This window comes from Crotalus tigris, unplaced genomic scaffold (genome assembly GCF_016545835.1).
Source record: "Crotalus tigris isolate CLP2741 ecotype Arizona unplaced genomic scaffold, ASM1654583v1 scf7180000024437.13266115, whole genome shotgun sequence".
In the NCBI taxonomy this organism is placed as follows: Eukaryota; Metazoa; Chordata; class Lepidosauria; order Squamata; family Viperidae; genus Crotalus; species Crotalus tigris.
Window position 1 is genome coordinate 2,529,587 of NW_024100606.1, and position 16,824 is coordinate 2,546,410.

At 41.2% G+C, this 16,824-nt stretch overlaps 1 long non-coding RNA gene across 1 annotated transcript; it reads right to left on the minus strand.

The window, feature by feature from the left end:
- Positions 1-12,761: 12,761 nt before the first annotated feature.
- On the minus strand, positions 12,762-16,331 carry LOC120302783. Its single transcript, XR_005555214.1, has 3 exons — positions 16,064-16,331; positions 15,585-15,632; positions 12,762-12,870 (listed from the first exon to the last, which is right to left on the minus strand). It is a non-coding gene; the product is annotated as an uncharacterized LOC120302783 (long non-coding RNA).
- Between the last annotated feature and the right edge of the window lie 493 nt (positions 16,332-16,824).

Sequence of the window (16,824 nt, forward strand, 5' to 3'; positions counted from 1 at the left end):
AATTTTTGCAAAACAGCCCATAGAATGTGGTAACAGGTAATTCCAGTAAAACTAATAATCTCTCCCTCTATTCAACTGTAATGTAGAGAGTAATCTGCTTTTGCTTTCATGCATTGTATAGCTATTTTAATTCTTGTAAGCTCTTTTAACTGATGATAGTTCGTTAGAATAAATAGTTCAAAGTGTTCATTTATTCTGGGAACATAGAGGCACAGCACCTATCTGGGGGCAGCACCAAAACCTTGAGTGGAAGTGGCCAATATCAATAATTGAGAAATCAACTTTAACTCTATTTGTTGGGAGTGCAGTGACCAGATTGTACTGAAACTGCCTTTCTAGAAGAGACTGGATCACCAATATAATCATAAACAAAATTGCTGAATCCAACTGACTTATCTTTTATTCCTCAAATTGAATACATAATGGTACATATGGAATCTAACAAATTAGGAAGACTTGCCTATGTTCTTGCAAGAAGCCTATTACTAGAGCAATCACTTAAAATCACTCTCATTGTAACTTGTATTATTGTAGAGGGAAAACTCATTTCCAAGGAGAAACACTCACCAGGGCACCACTGCTGAGAATCATAAAGGTCTTGAATCAATTGTGTTCCTCAATTTTGAAACATTTTTTTCTGGATATTCCACCACTTCGCTCCCTTTTCTGTTTTGATATCAATGTACAGGTGAGGACACCTTTGAACATAGGCTTCAAGGGAAGAAAGAGTGAGTCAATTAACATTGCAGACACTCTACCTTGTTTTAGAGCCGAGGTGGCGCAGCAGTTAGAGTGCAGTACTGCAGGCCACTTTAGCTGACTGTGTTTAGCAGGTCAGCGGTTCAAATCTCACCGGCTCAAGGTTGACTCAGCCTTCCATCCTTCCGGAGTAGGTAAAATGAGGACCCAGATTGTTGGGGGCAATGTAATATATATATATATACATTGCTTACTAGTGTACACCGCTTAGAGAGTGCTTGCACTTAAAGCGGTATATAAGTCTAATAAATAAATAAATAAATGAAAATAAAATCTACGCTGTGTACTTGGAATGTTCATTCACTGCAAACTATAAAGGCATTTTGTTATTTCCTCTTAATTTTGAACACACAATTTGGGACTCCCTTATCGTGGCAGCAAAGCATTATATATATGTTGGAGCACTCTTTTTTCACATGTGCTAAAATAGAAGATTTGGGAAGCATATAACATATAACATAAAAGTTCCCTTGCAATGAGATAGATGATGAATAGATTTTACACACACATGCACACATACTAACAGAACAACTGGGTTGGAAGTGACTTTGGAGGTATTCCATCCAACCCTCTGCCCGTGTCAGTAGACCCTATAACATTCATACAAATGGCTATCCCATCTCTTCTTGAAAACCTCCAGTGATGGAGCATCCACAACTTCTGGAAGTAAGGCGTTCTCACTTTCAAGAAATTTCTCCTTAGTTCTAGTTTGGATTTCTGATAAACTTCCACCCATTGTTTCTTGACCAAGTGCTCTGGAAAATATGTTGACTCTCTCTTCTCTGTGATAGAAGACTGCTGCCATATTACTCCTAGTCCCTGTCTTTGTTAGACCAGACCAGGTATATCAAACATGCGGACCACATCCGGCCCACACAGGCCATGCCCACCCCAACCCCACAAGGGCAAAACAAATCACAATATATCACAATATGGCCCATGATGCGTTCAGGTTTGACATCCTTGGACTAGACATATTTACTTCCCTTGATTGTTCATCATATAGTTTAGGCTCCATATCTCTTATTATCTTTGTTGCTCTTCTCTGCATTCTTTCTAGGGTCTCAACATCTTTTTTTTCTATAATGGTGACCAGAACTGGACACAGTATTCCCAGTGTGGTCTCACTAGTGCAGTATAAAGTTGTACTATCACTTCTTGAAACTATCCCTCTGTTGATGCAACCTAGCACTATATTAGCTTTTTTGGCAGCTGCAGCACAATGCTTTCTCATACAAGTGGTGGTCTTCTAGGACATCTAGATATCTCTCACAATTGCTACTATTGAGCCAGATATCAACTATTTTGTATCTGTGTATTTGGATTTTCATGCCTAAGTCATTATTATCACCTCTCACTGTATATTGTTGGATAGATCCCAGTGTTCAAGTCCATCATGCTCCTTCTCAGTTTTGAATCTACTATCCAGAATATTAAGCTATTACCCCAGATGGTATCATCTGAAAATCTGATGAGCAGAGCTTGTTTTCTGACCATGATACCTCTGGATCGTTCCCCCATGGGGGGGGGGCTTGCCGGGAGAGTGGATGGAGGAATTTCACCAGGTCTACAGTGTGATCCTGACAAGGAAACCCAGAAGTGAGCTGAAGCATCACCTGTGCTCAATGGGAACGCGCCTCTCATGTCATCGTGATACTTACAGCTTCAAAAATGGAAAAAGGTAAGAGGGAAGTAAAGGCCTAAGTTTAAATAGCTGTTTCTCTCCCACTCAGAGATCGAGTGGCTTCAAATAGAGAAATTGAAACAATGTGATTGCGCAGTAACACTCTTTTGCTTCCTCATTTTTAGATCCGTCGAAGACAAAAAACCCCTACTATTTCATACAGTATCCCAAAATATTATGAAATATACATAACAAATACCACAAAAGCTGGTGATGAATATGAAACTTCAGGATTACCTTCAGCACCGAAGCAGTGTGTCTGCCTTTCAGTATCTATTGCTAAGGAATGCAGATAGAAGTGCCATTGCAATCCTGCCCCATCGCCACTTTTCCCAGACCTACACTTGTACTAAAATGAGATTTGCACTGACCAGTCTGCTGTTTTTAAAGGCAAATTATATAAGGAAATCAGTACATTCCTCATCCTTAGAATGCCTGGTGGGCGGGGCAAAGTAGTGGCTATGAAAGAGCGGAGGTGCTAAAGAGGCAGGGCTTTATTCACCTGCTGTTGGCTATGCAGTGTGTTCTTTGCTTCTAGGCCAGGGGTAGGCAACCTCGGCTTTTATGACTCATGAATTTCAACTCTGGGTGTTGAAGTCCATGAGTCATAAAAGAGCCGAGGTTGCCTACCCCTGTTCTAGGCTCTCTAATCTTTTCCTCCCTGCCACCATCTATTCCCGCCCCTTCTGCAGCAAGGAGGAGTTTAATGGCGAGTGAGCGAAGAAACTGATCAGGAACTCAGGAAAGAGAAGGCAGGAGTTATGCTACAATAATTCCTCGTAAACTGAGTTTTAAATATAGAGGCAGTGGAGAAAAGATCTACCTCTTAAACTGTTTTTACTGGTTTATCAAAATATAAAATACAAAGAGAAATTCAAAAAAGTAATAGAAAATTAGGAGGAGGGGAAGGAAGAAGGAAAAATGGTGTAAAGAGGGAAAAGAAAAGAAAAAGTCACCAACTTCTGACTCTCTTTTGCACAGTAGCAGATAACATTACAACCGCAGCTTTTTACTTTTACACAACAGTATGTACAAGCCATTTCTATAACAATAAACCTAATTAGCAAAAACATTTCATTTTTTTCATTGAAGCACAAAATCTGGACGTAATTTCAAAACAAATTAGATATATTCTCTTCTTTGGATAAAAGAATCGGTTTGGCCATCTCACCTTCTCTTTACTGTGGGGAATAACATACTTATCCTAATTCATTAATCTTTATCCTAAATCATATTAAGAGAATCCTCCATATTATTTCATTTTTTTAACCTGAAAGGAAAAAAAACACTTTTTCTAGTTCAAATTTAATCAATAGTATTTTACAAACTTTGGGAATTATTCAACATTACAGAAGACATACATTTACAAACTGATATTATACATACAATGCTACCTTAAAGCTTTCTTTCAATACATATATCAAACTTACAAAAATCCATCCTAACTAATTAAATCATTAAATTTAACTTACTCCCTCCAGTTTGTCTTCATAGAATGAAATCTCTTTCTTCTCAGGAGTGTCTCGAGTGTCTTTTCTTCAAGAAATTCTCAGCCTTCTTTACTGTATATCCATGAAGAACAACAGTCAGAGAGACGAGGAGATTCTCTGGACATGTCAGCTGCTGGTCAAGTCTTCACCAGAAGTGAGAAAAGATCTATCTCGACAAGTGTCTTGTATCTGAGAAAGGTATTTTGTAAGAAACTATCTTCATGAAAGAGTATTTCTGGGCACGTACAGAGGGCTGGCTGTTTACTAAGGACCACTTTAAGAACAGTTTTGAACAAAAAGGATCAGATGACATTAGATGACCTGACCTGACCAAAAGATTCAATATAAGTCCCATCTTACCTGGATAAAATTTAGAACACACTCTTAATGTTTTGCTGACATCTGAGTCTTGAGAAATAGCAAAAGCACTTAGACTTATATACCACTTCACAGTGCTTTATAGCTCTCTCTCTAAGCAGTTTGCAGAGTCAGTATATTGCCCCCACCAATCCGGGTCATCATTTTACTGACCATGGAAGGCTGAGTCAATGTTAAACTGGTGAAAATAGAACTGCAGATAGCCAGCAATCAACAGAAGTAGCCTGCAGTACTGCATTCAAACCACTACGTCACCATGGCTCAGAAAGAAGGTACTCAAAATGCAATCGTTTCCCTTACTCATTGTTATAGACTTCCAGATCAAAAATAATTAGGACGACATTCTTGCTTTATAAAGTAAAATTCAGTTTTAACAATTTTTCTTCTTTTGGATAAATCCTTATACTTTTAAAAGATATCTGCCAGACAGAAATACAGTATATGTAGTGAAAGGAAGCTGTACTTGATTTATAAAGCCAAACAATAACACAGTATTATCTGATGCAAAAAAGATTTATCCATCGATGGTGAGAATAAATTATAGTCTGTGCCACATGCTTCTTTTCATTGCTGGGTAGCAAAATGCTGAATTTTTGCTCATCACATAGACGGTGCTGAGGATTGCCACCCTTTACTAGGCTAGATGATTGAAAGTATGAGAAAGTTAAGGTCACCTCCAAGTTTGGTCACCTTTTAGTTAATTGGTTTTTGAAAATCAAATTGGGGTTCAGATGTAGACAGAAGACAGAAATTATGTATTGGATTAACATGAATGAGGAAAAAAATAGAGAAACGATCCTATTGATCTTAATAGCAGTTTACCATGTTTTTTCTTTATGCTGACTATTCCTACCCCTCAACAAAGCCCCCTGCAATTCCATTTAAAGCAGAAAATAGAAGCCTCCTCACTAGTTCAGAGGACAGTTCAAGGGTAGGCCCTAATAAGGAAACTGCACATAGCACATGGAAAGAGACCCATGCAGTGCAGTGTAGTGCCTAAGGCAACAGACTGGAATTCAGGATCCTGCGAGTTCTAGACCTGCTTAAGGCACAAAGCTAGATGAGTGACCTTGCACCAATCACCATCTCCCAGCCCTTGAAAGGACACAAGGGCAAACCATTTCTCAAATCTTTCCAAAAAATCAGTCAAGGACTTATCCAGGCAATTTCCAGGGGTCGACACTGACTTAAAGGCACCAAACTTCAACCTTGCATCTTCAATCAGACTTATTGTCTTGAGGTTCCATCTCTTTAACATTGGATTTTCCCAGCTCTGCTCCCCCCTTGAAAAGGTGGCTTTGTCTAATGATAGAAATAACCCCAAGTACTCAGACAAGGACTTGCCAAGCTTCCCCAACAGTTGCCATCAAATCAGATCTCTAGGATTTCCGGTCTTTAACCTCCCACTCTCAACTGGAATGGTCGCTCTCCTGACATCCACCTGACATCTACAAATGTGGTTCTTAGACATCTATTGAACACATGCCACTTTCCTGAAGCCTTTACTATGTAAATGTCGCCTTTCCCCTTCCTTTTTAATATCTGTTTATCAATTTTAATTGTAGTTGATAATCTTTCAATGATGTTTATTTTCTTTGTTTATCACTTGAACAGTGTAAAAATAACAAAATGACTTCACTATGTCGCTTCTGCTATAAATACAGAGGAAATGAGAATACATGTGGTCTTTCCAATTTTCCTACAGCTGCTAGAATGTTTGTCTAACTATAGTTCTTTATTATATTATACACCCAGATAAGAAGGCAGACACCATGTGTTGTGTCCTGAGCCTGCAAAGGCAGGCTTGGATGTTGCAATGGTCCCGGGCTGTTGCAAGCTGCCCGGGACCAGACTGAGTGGCACCAGCTTCGCGCACATGCACGAGGCATGGAAGCACGCCAGATTGTTACCTTTTTGCCCGGGGATTCTATTAAAGGAGACAGAGAGGCCTGCGAGCCTCAGAGTTGTGTCGGAGAGAAAACTACTGAGAATAAAAGGCTGTTGAAATTACAGAATGTGTGCTCTTCATTCACCGTTGACTTGAGGACTCAACACTGGCGACGAAGGTGGGATGGCTTACAAGAACAAAGAAGAAAATTTGTAAGCTTACCACAAGAGTCCTGGAGAGAGGAAGACGGCATTAAACTCAGCACCTGGCCTGCCAGTATAGTGTCGCTGGAGGTAAGCTGGCTGATAGACCCCTTCCTAGAGTAAGAATCAAGAATGGCGAAGATAGGGAGACTGAATTCGACATTACTCACCCAGAAAGATGGGAGTCTTATGTTACTAGAGTAGAAAATTACTTTAGAGTGAATCAAGTTAGAGAAGATGGCCTGAAGGCCGCTACTTTGCTGTGTGTCTGTGGTCAAGATGCATTTGAAATTGCAGAAAATTTGGCAGCCCCTTCTCCTCTTGAATCTGTCACTTACACAGATTTAAAGAAGTTATTGAAGGAACATTTTCAGCCCAAGTTGTCTGTTATTGCGTGGAGACACACATTTGAACAGAGGGATCAAAGAGCTGGTGAATCAGCCAAAGAATACATTGCAGCCTTGAGAAAAGCAGCCAAGCCTTGTGACTTTAAAGATTTGAAGAAAGGCTGAGAGACCGATTTGTATGTGGGTTTAGGAACAGAGACTTGCAACAGAGACTCTTTGCAAAAGAAGACATATCCTTCCAAGATGCCTTGAGAGAGGTCACTGCAGAAGAGGCAGCAGGTGGGGCAGTGAAGAATATGAGGGCTATCAGGAATAACCCAGAAGCAGTCTCCATGTACCATGAGGGAGTCCAGGAGAGCTCGGAGGAAGATCCTGAAGATGAGGTGAATCATCTCTACCCATCCAGAGAAAGGAAGCAGAAGGAAGGCAAAGAAAAGTCTTCAGCTGTACCCAAGTGCTTCAGGTGTGGAGGTCGCCACAAGAAGACCGACTGCAGGTTCTGTTCTTCAATCTGTAGAGCATGTGTCAAGCAAGGCCACATAGCAGCTGTGTGTCTGGGCTGTCAGAAGGTACAACCCTGAGAAGAATTGCACCTGAAAGGTACCAGGGTCCCCAGCCAAAACAGGGTAGGTTTCTGTGCATCCCGTAGAAGCATCTATAGGACAGCCACACACAGGCCACTTAAAAAGAAACTGTCACTTAAAATGAAGTTGCAAGGAGTTCCATTGGTTATGAAACTGGACACTGGGTCTGCCCTTTCAATCATTTCTATCCACACTTTCAGAAAGATTTGCTCTAGTAGTGGGTTCCAGGCCAAGCTTAGGCCATCCAATATAGTCTTAACAGACTTCCAAAATTCCAAGGTGTGTGTTAAGGGGGAGGCCACCCTTACAGTACAATACAAGGATTTTGAAAGTCCATTAGATGTATTGGTAGTTGGGGGTGAACGAATGAGTCTCATTGGACTCGATTGGTTTGAGGCCTTGGGAATCCAAGTTATAGGGCTACACAATTTGCAAACGCCAGGCCTACAAGAAGTCTGCCAAGAGTTTGCAGATTTCTTCAGCCCCCAGCTGGGAGCTTACAAAGGCCCCCCAGTTTCTTTGAAACTGGACCCCACTGTCACTCCCATTAAGGTGAAAGCAAGGACAGTACCCTTTGCTTTAAAAGGGAAAATTGATGCTGAATTGGACAAATTGATCCAGCAAGGTGTTTTAGAACCTGTTGACTCAAGTCCATGGGAAACCCCCATAGTTACACCTCTCAAAGCTAATGGGTACATTCGCATTTGTGCAGACTACAAATGCACACTAAAAAAGGCATTGCAACAGCATGCATATCCTGTACTTGTAATCAGCCATATTTTGGCCTCCCTCAAAGGGGGGCGTGTTTTTGCAAAGCTAGATTTGGCACAGGCTTATCAACAGTTACCTGTTGATGAAGCTGCTGCTGAAGCACAGACTATTGTAACTCATAGGGGGGCATTCAAAGTCAAAAGACTACAATTTGGAGTAAATGTGGCTCCTGGAATCTTCCAAAGTGTAATGGAAAACACCCTGAGAGGAATACCAGGGGTTTGCCCCTATTTTGATGATGTCCTTACTGCAGGAAAATCTACTCAGAATTTAGCTGAGAGATTGAGGGCTGTTTTGCTGCGTTTCAGAAAAACAGGTCTCAAGCTTAAAAAAGACAAATGCAAAATTGGAGTGTCTTCTACAGATTTCCTGGGATTCAGAATAGATGCCAGGGGTATTCACCCTGCTAAATTGAAGGCTATACTGCAAGCTCCTAGGCCTAAGTCTAAAGCTGAGTTACAAGCTTTTCTGGGCCTCTTAAATTTTTACAATGCTTTCATACCTAATAAAGCTAATGTAACAGAGCCACTTCATAGACTCCTAGACAAACAGGCACTGTGGCAGTGGTCACAAGCATATGAAAAAAGCTTCAATGGGGTCAAGGCCTTACTTACATCCAATGATGTGCTTGCACATTTTAATGAAACTCTTCCTGTGTGCATCGCTTGTGATGCTTCCCTTTATGGGGTGGGAGCTGTACTTAGCCACTTAAGAGCTGATGGAACTCAGGTTCCTGTTGCATATTTCTCCAGAACCTTGTCCTCTGCTGAGCGAAACTACGCTCAGATAGATAGGGAAGCCTTGGCCATTGTTGCTGGAATTAAAAAATTCCATGATTTTCTATATGGCAGACATTTCACGGTCTATACTGACCATAAGCCTCTGTTGGGGCTGTTTACCACAAACAAACAAACTCCCCATATCATCTCCCCTGGAATGCTGAGATGGTCTATCTTTCTGTCAGCCTATGATTTTTCATTGGTTCACAAACCTGGCAAGAAAATGGGCCACGCTGATGGCCTAAGTAGATTACCTTTACAAATGGTGGAGGCTGACCCTTCCCCTGCCATCAACATTCTTTCCATTCAGGCGTTGCCTGAGTCTCCCTTAAATGCCAGGGATGTGGCTGCTGTATCAGCCACGGATCTCACACTCACCCATGTGTTATCATGGGTTTTGTCTGGATGGCCTGAGAGTTGTCCAGGTACTGAGTTCCAGAGTTTCTGGCTCAAGAAGCCTGAGTTATCCACTTTCCAGGGTTGTCTGTTGTGGGGCAGCAGAGTTGTTATTCCTACCTCAATGAGACCTAGAGTCTTAGCTTCCCTTCATGAGGGTCATCCTGGCATTGTTAGGATGAAGGCGCTTGTGCATAGCCATTTATGGTGACCAGGTCTAGACAGGGAAATAGAGGCCCAAGTGCATGGATGCCACTTGTGTCAGCGATCACGCCCTGAAATGCCTCAGGCTCCTGTGCATAGATGGGAGGAGATACAGTCACCTTGGTCGAGGGTGCATGTAGATTACACTGGGCCCTTTCAGGGACAATTCTTCTTGGTACTTGTTGACAGCCATTCAAAGTGGCTTGAGGTTGTTCCTGTCTCTTCCACCACTGCTGCTAAGACTATTCAAGTACTGAGAGGGATTTTTGCTGCACATGGCCTCCCCAAGCTCTGGTATCTGACAATGGTCCTCAATTCACTTCTTTTGAGTTTCAGGCTTTCTTGCAGGCTAACATGATTCATCATGCAACTTCGGCATCATTCCACCCTTCCACCAACGGTATGGCTGAGCGGATGGTTCGCATCACCAAGGATGCTTTAAAGAGACTGACCTACGGGGACTGGCACCACAGGTTGGCAGACTTTCTTCTTGCTTACCGCACCACACCTCCCACTTCCACTGGGAAGAGCCCGGCTGAACTCCGCTGGGGGCGCAAACTGATCACCAAACTTGACAGGTTGCATCCGGACAGACTGCCTCCTAGGGTCACCCAACCCAGGGCACCGCGGTGTCTCCAAGTATGGACCCAGAACTGTGGGCCCGGTCACCTGTGGGTTCCTGCTGTAGTATGCAAGGTCACTGGTCCATTGTCCTACGAGGTTTCGTTGGACAATGGTCGTGTCCTTCACCGGCATATTGATCAGTTGTGTACCAGTGCCTACTCCAGCCAGGGAGTCACCCAGAGGGTATACTCATCATTCACAACCACAATTCAGCACTCCAAGCAGGGAGAATAACCGGGAGCATCCAAACAACCCAAACAATGCAAGAGAACTGGCACACAAACAATTAAGCTGGCCCAGTACTGCTACTGCTTCCAAAAGGAAGTCTACACCCAGGGTGGTAGTCAGAGAGGCAAATCCTGATTCTGGCACCTCCGGCATAGAATGGGGGGCAACAGAGTATTGGGGCACTGCAGAAACCCCAGACAATTCCGTTACAGGGCTTGGGAGTAAAGGGATGTGTTCCCTTGATAGGTCCATTGTGGACGTGGAGAGTTCTACTGAAATGCCAAATACTGGCGGGCACGTAGAGGGGCCCGAGAGCCTAGAGTTAAGCAGGTCAACCAGGTTCAGTGGAGAGAAAAGTCCTGGTCTGACGAGCCCGGTGGGCAAGCAAGCAGACCAGGCAACAGGACACAGTTCACGGGGACCATCAGGGTTTAAAAGAGGAGGCAACTCCACTCCAACCTCTGCACAAGAGGAATTAGGGGGTTCACAGAACCTGAGGAGATCACAGAGAGTAAAAAGATCTCCCAAATACCTTGAAGATTTTGTAACCTTGCTGTCAAAGCAAGAAAGGTGAGAGGGTGCCTGCTGTTGTTGGGGGAACTTGAAAGTGTGAGTGTTGGGCACTTAATTCCAAAACAATAGCCTGGTACCATGCTGGTGGCTAGTGAGTAGCTGCAACAGATGCACAGGTTCCCTGGGTTGGCACACCACACTTGTCTTGAGGTTGGGTATAACTACCTATATAGTTAATAAGTCTCATCCGGGGGGGAAGGGGTGTTGTGTCCTGAGCCTGCAAAGGAAGGCTCAGGACGTTGCAATGGTCCCGGGCTGTTGCAAGCTGCCCGGGACAAGACTGAGTGGCGCCGGCTTCACACACATGCGCGAGGCGCGGAAGCGCGCCAGATTGTTACCTTTTTGGCCCGGGATTCTATTAAAGGAGACACAGAGGCCTGCGAGCCTCAGCGTTGTGTCAGAGAGAAAACTACTGAGAATAAAAGGCTATTGGAATTACAGAATGTGTGCTCTTTATTCGCCGTTGACTCGAGGACTCAATACCATGCATCAGCACACGTGAGTTTAGCTCAGTAGCTCCATTTTTAAAAGAAGAACAGCAGCACCTCAGAAACAAAAAAGGTTCTATTTTGATTTCATTGGCACTTTTGATGCCATTGACCTTTGTTATTCTGGACAGGTTATAGAAATTATATACTGGAGGTGAGTTGAATTAGTTATATTCTTGCTTGGATGGCTCGTTCCAATAGTAGCAGAGTCCCATTAAGGTTTTATTTCTTTCTTCCGTTCTACCTTTGATATTTCAATCAATTTCTGGATGCGAGAGATCCAGAAATAACCACAAAGGATAGATGGTTGAGTTTTATTTTTTTTCTTAACAACCATAAAGAATTATGTGATAATGGATAGAATGATGATTAGGAAATGTGAAGCTAACCGTACAAGAAGAAAATATTGGTATGCATATGTGTTCAAAGTATTCATCCAGTTCTGAATGGGGTTTTCAGAGAGATTCCTGATTCAGTGTTTCCCCTAAAAACCTGAGCAGCCTCTGTGACGAGAAATAAACATTCTTCATCAGCTTTGGTTGATAAGCTAGTTGTCGCTCTTCCTGCAGGTGACAACCTGCCCACCCTGCTGCGGTCATCTTCCAAAGTGTGTTGTTTTCAAAGAGTCTTAAAATTTCAGTGGGCCAAATAATGCTGCAAGATTTTTGGAGATGGAGCAATTTGACATGCCACTCCAGTGATTTATTAGATGCCCAGGATGTTTCTGGGCTCAACATCTAATGTTATTTTGACTTGGGACTAAATTTTTAGAAAGAGTGTGTAGTCTCACATCTTTCAGTTTCAACCACGAACACTTTTTCAGAAGTTGTTTTATTTTATTTTTATTTTTTTGCTCCTGACGTGAAGTAAGGAGAATAGTCTTTATACAGCTAATTTTGTTATTTTGACATCAAGTGAATTTTGTTTTGTTCCCCAGTCTTTTTAGGACCTGTTAATGTTTTCATTGTGTACTATAAATGTGGATTTTTAGTCATACTGTGAGTCTTCTTTCACTCTCTCCTGGTTTTTTTTAATGTGACAGTTTATAGTCATAGTTTTAGTTAGAGATATACAAAGATCTGATACTGTATTCTGCATTTGGGAACCTGAAAATATTATTGAAAATTTTATAGAGATGCAATGAATAAATGAATACATACATATGGGGTAATCCTGCCATTATACAAACATCATGTGAATGTTCTACACATTTGTAAAACATCCTTGTGGCACCAGGAAACCTATAGATTTTATCATTGGTAGTCACTAGGGCCATGAGTAATAAGAATTTTAGCCCAACACAGATTGGAGAATGGCTATTATGAAATATCTTTAAGCCTCAGGATAACGGCAACAATAAAAAGATGATTGACAAATGATGTATTTAATAATAAAATATTTAACAATAAACACTTGTCTGGATTAGTAGGATTAATCTTCTTCATCTTCCTCCACCTCTTCCTCTTCTGAACTTCTGTAGATAGAAAAGGAATAAAAGATGATATTGCAATGTGCTTATAAAACTACTTAGTCTTCTAAACCGTCTCTTCAACTTTTGTCAAGTTGAAGAGACCGTTTATTATAATAGATCCAGAATTTTTATTCTTTTCTGACAAGAGTAAGAAGTTCAGTATTTCAGAGCTGTTGAATTTCTGCCATGCTGAGTAGTGACCATGCAGAAAAGAGCAGAAGAGAGCAACTATACATTACAAAGATCAAGGGAGTCCTAAGACTGGCCTGTCACAATTCTGCTTCTTGATTGCTCCTGTTTGGCTTTTCCAACTGTTCAAGCCGTTAAAGGTAGAAAGATAATAGAAAATCAATACCCGTTTTTTCGATTTCACGTCAGAGCCAATGACACTGCCAAAAAGGGCTTGAAAAGAATAGTGAGAAATTATGAATAACTAGGCAGGATGGCAGGAGTTCAGAGCACAAGCTGTGTTTTCTTCCATATTTCCAACAAAAAGTAGAACGGACACGTTGCTGTTAGTCCCTTTCTAAGAAGCAGAGAATCAGCAATGTTGTCACTGTTTGCTTTCCTGTGAGCTTTTTCTATTGGTGCCTGTCTTGCTAAGAGCTTTATTGATACACAACACACTGTCTCACGAGAAGTGAACTCCTTTATTGAATTAGCCCAGTTTCCTGGGTTGGCACAACCCCTGGAGATATAAACTAGCCAACCATATTTAGTATCTTAAGTGAACCCATCCTAAATATGGATGCTAAGAAGACAGTTCAGGTCCTGAGAATATTAACCATTGTAGGAGCTGCTGTAAGAGGATTCTAATACAGAACGCAGGATGAGAAGCAATTTCAACAACGCTTGGATAGCCAGGCGCTCTAAGGGAAGAGGACTCATTAACCATCCATAGAATCTTCTCACAACAGCTACTTTGGGTTTGGCAGCATCACTTTCTGTCTAGGGTAGGGACAGGGAAAGAGAGAAGTGAAGCCCTGAGGTGAGCAGTAAAATAAGGTTCCAGAGGCCTTCCAAGAAGATTGAGGAGAGGACTACTGTGCTCTGGCCTCTCTTTTTTGACATGTTTGAATTAAATTAGTTTTCATAACATTAATAAATGTTTTACGCTGCCTGGAATTATCTTATGTGAGTTGGGCACTTATACACATTTGTTTAATAAATAAATGAAGATTTCTGTGTCCCTGTAAACAAGCATCTGTGCTAAATGAAAGTTATTTCAATAGGAGGAATAAAATGTTTGCAGTTAAAAAACAATATGGTTTATTCCTAGTAAACCAGTGTTTGGAGGGATTCTTACTATGGCATCCCAGTGTAAATGTACTTAGGAGTAAAACACACTATATTCTCTGGGGTTCAACTGTGAATTGGTTCTATAGATCAGGATGCATATTCCTACATCAAAATCAGAATTGTAATAGGCAGAACACAATGCTATCTTGCCTACCGAGATACTTTAATGAGTCTTTTGAGTTTCCATTTGTTTTTTCCCCACTTCCTACCCTTTCTCAACAATCCTCGAATCTTTTTCTCTAGTTTGCCAACTGAGGTTCATCCCATACCTTCCATTACTTTCTGTCCTGAGCAGTAAAGCTAATTACTAGTACGCAGTATATCGCAGGCTAACTCTGTTCACAGCAAGGAGTTACAGTGCAAGGTTGACTATCCTTTTCTCCTCCCGAGGTTGGTATTGCTCCCAACAATATTTTCCCCATACTGCTAGGAGCATTATTCTGATACTATAAATAGCTCAGAGAGTGCTGCAGAAGCACTGTAGGGTGGTATACAAGTCTACGTGCTTTTGTTAATTCTGTTGCAGGATACTAGCTTCTTTGCCAGAAAGCAACAATTGACTTCTAAATCTGCATTTCCAGATTCTATTAAAAACTGAGCTAATATGAAAACATCATTATATATTTTAACAGACATGGAAAAATATGATCCCCCAAACTGAACATATTAAGAAAATCTAAAACCACCTAAAAATAATTGATGCTCGAAGCTAATCTTTCATATCCGCTAAGTGTATCTTTGCTTTGTATGTCCTGTATTCTAGCAAAGAAGCCACACAAAAGAAAATCCTCTAGGAAAAAAATTCTCTATCCCTTCTTTATATTTTTATCCATTTGGAGTTAGGGTTAGAAAGGAATAATAGTTTAATTTTTTTATGTTTCATTTTAGATTTCATGCTATTTTAATTATATAGTGCTCTAGCGGAGAGCTTTATTAATTTACCAAGCATTTCCATTTCTAAAAAGAGCCATTTTTTAATACCTTATTGCAGCTTTTGTGACTATTCTTCAAAGAGCAAATATAAGATCCAATTTAAATAAAATGCAAAAGCAAAACCGGAAAAGCCTCCAAACTGTTAGAATCAGATAGATAGAAAAATGATGGGACACTGCATCCACGTGTATACAACACAAACATACAATGAACGTACAATAAAGGAGCATCTGCTCCCTTTTGTAATAGGTGTTTGATATTCCAGAACTGGAAGAGGTAAAAAGGTTTTGCTCTTTTCTAGTCTTTCTCCTTCCTTTTCCTATTTCCTACTAGAACTTCTTTCTACTGATGAACAATGAAATAAGCAAGTTATGAGATGTTTTACACATTAAGTATCCTATAAATGTAAATCTGCAAATGCATTCTGAACCACTTCAAAAGTCTTAGAGATACATAATCCCGACTTGCACACTGAAGCCACTTACCCCTTCTTTGAAGTGCCTTCAGTCCCTTCTTCTTCTGTTCCTGAAGCCCTGATTAAAAAAAAATTAAAAGCCAAATTTAAGTATTGCTCTGGGAGCAGTTGAATATTTTATCATCACCTGGCTGGTCAGCTTGGCCTAGTGATTTATTTGTTTATTTATTCAATTTAATTCCACCCATCTTGTTCCAAAGCAGCCTGGGAGGCTTCCAGCATTGAAAGCATTAAAACCATCAAAGATAAATATTTCTAAGACGATAAAAATGAAATTATAATAAAAGACAAAGTTAATAAATAAAAGATAACTAAAAGATATAAAATTGGGGAAGAAGTAGTATGCTCAGTGGGGGAGGGAGGTGGGATTGTCTCCTAATTCATCAACTACCTCCTGGGTGATACTCCCCTCTTGGGGCCCCCAGCCATCTGGCAGAGCCAGGTCTTCAGGCCCTTGTGGAAGGTCAGAAGGGTGGGAGCTAATCTCACCTCAAGAGCTAAGATGTTCCAAGGGGGAGAAGCCATAGCAGAGAAGGTTCCTTCTCCTAGACTCCACCAGCCAACATTCCTTGACTGACGGGGCCTGCAGCTTGCCTCCTCTGCTGGCGTGGGTGGAGTGGGCCAGCCTCAATGGGGCGAGACCGCTCCTCAAGTAACCTTGACTTATGCATGCAGTCAGGTTGGAACATAGTTTGCAGATAAATTAATTTGTGGCACAAGAGGTCAATCCTCTTTTGTGCCCAGCATCAAAAGCATTGTCCAAGGCACTTCTCCATCCCTATTGTGCCAGCAAGAAAATCAATTTTGTAGCATCATTAACTCAGTTCACATATAGAGTAAGAGGATTTCATAAAATTTTCCTTAATGGGGACACCAAAACTAAATTATGCCTCCATGGGAGGGAGGCACTCTCTGCTGTTCAGATTTGGATGGCAAATTATTTTGGGCAGTGTTATGTATTGGTTTGAAAAGTTATGATTGCTATGAACAGTTGTTATGTTATATTTGAAAGAGTCTCCAACTGTTTCAGAGGAAAACTGCAGTTTGAAAATAAGCTGGAAAATATCCCTCAAATTGATTGGTCACCACCTAGTGGTGGCAATGTATAAAAAGCTGTGAGTGTGACAGACTTCACTTCCGTGTTTTCAGCAACAAAGAGCAGTTGTTTTACATAGATCTGGTCTATGTCTCAACAAACTTAATACACAATAGTGGCAACAAAGGTGGGATGCTGCTAAGAAGAGAGAGAG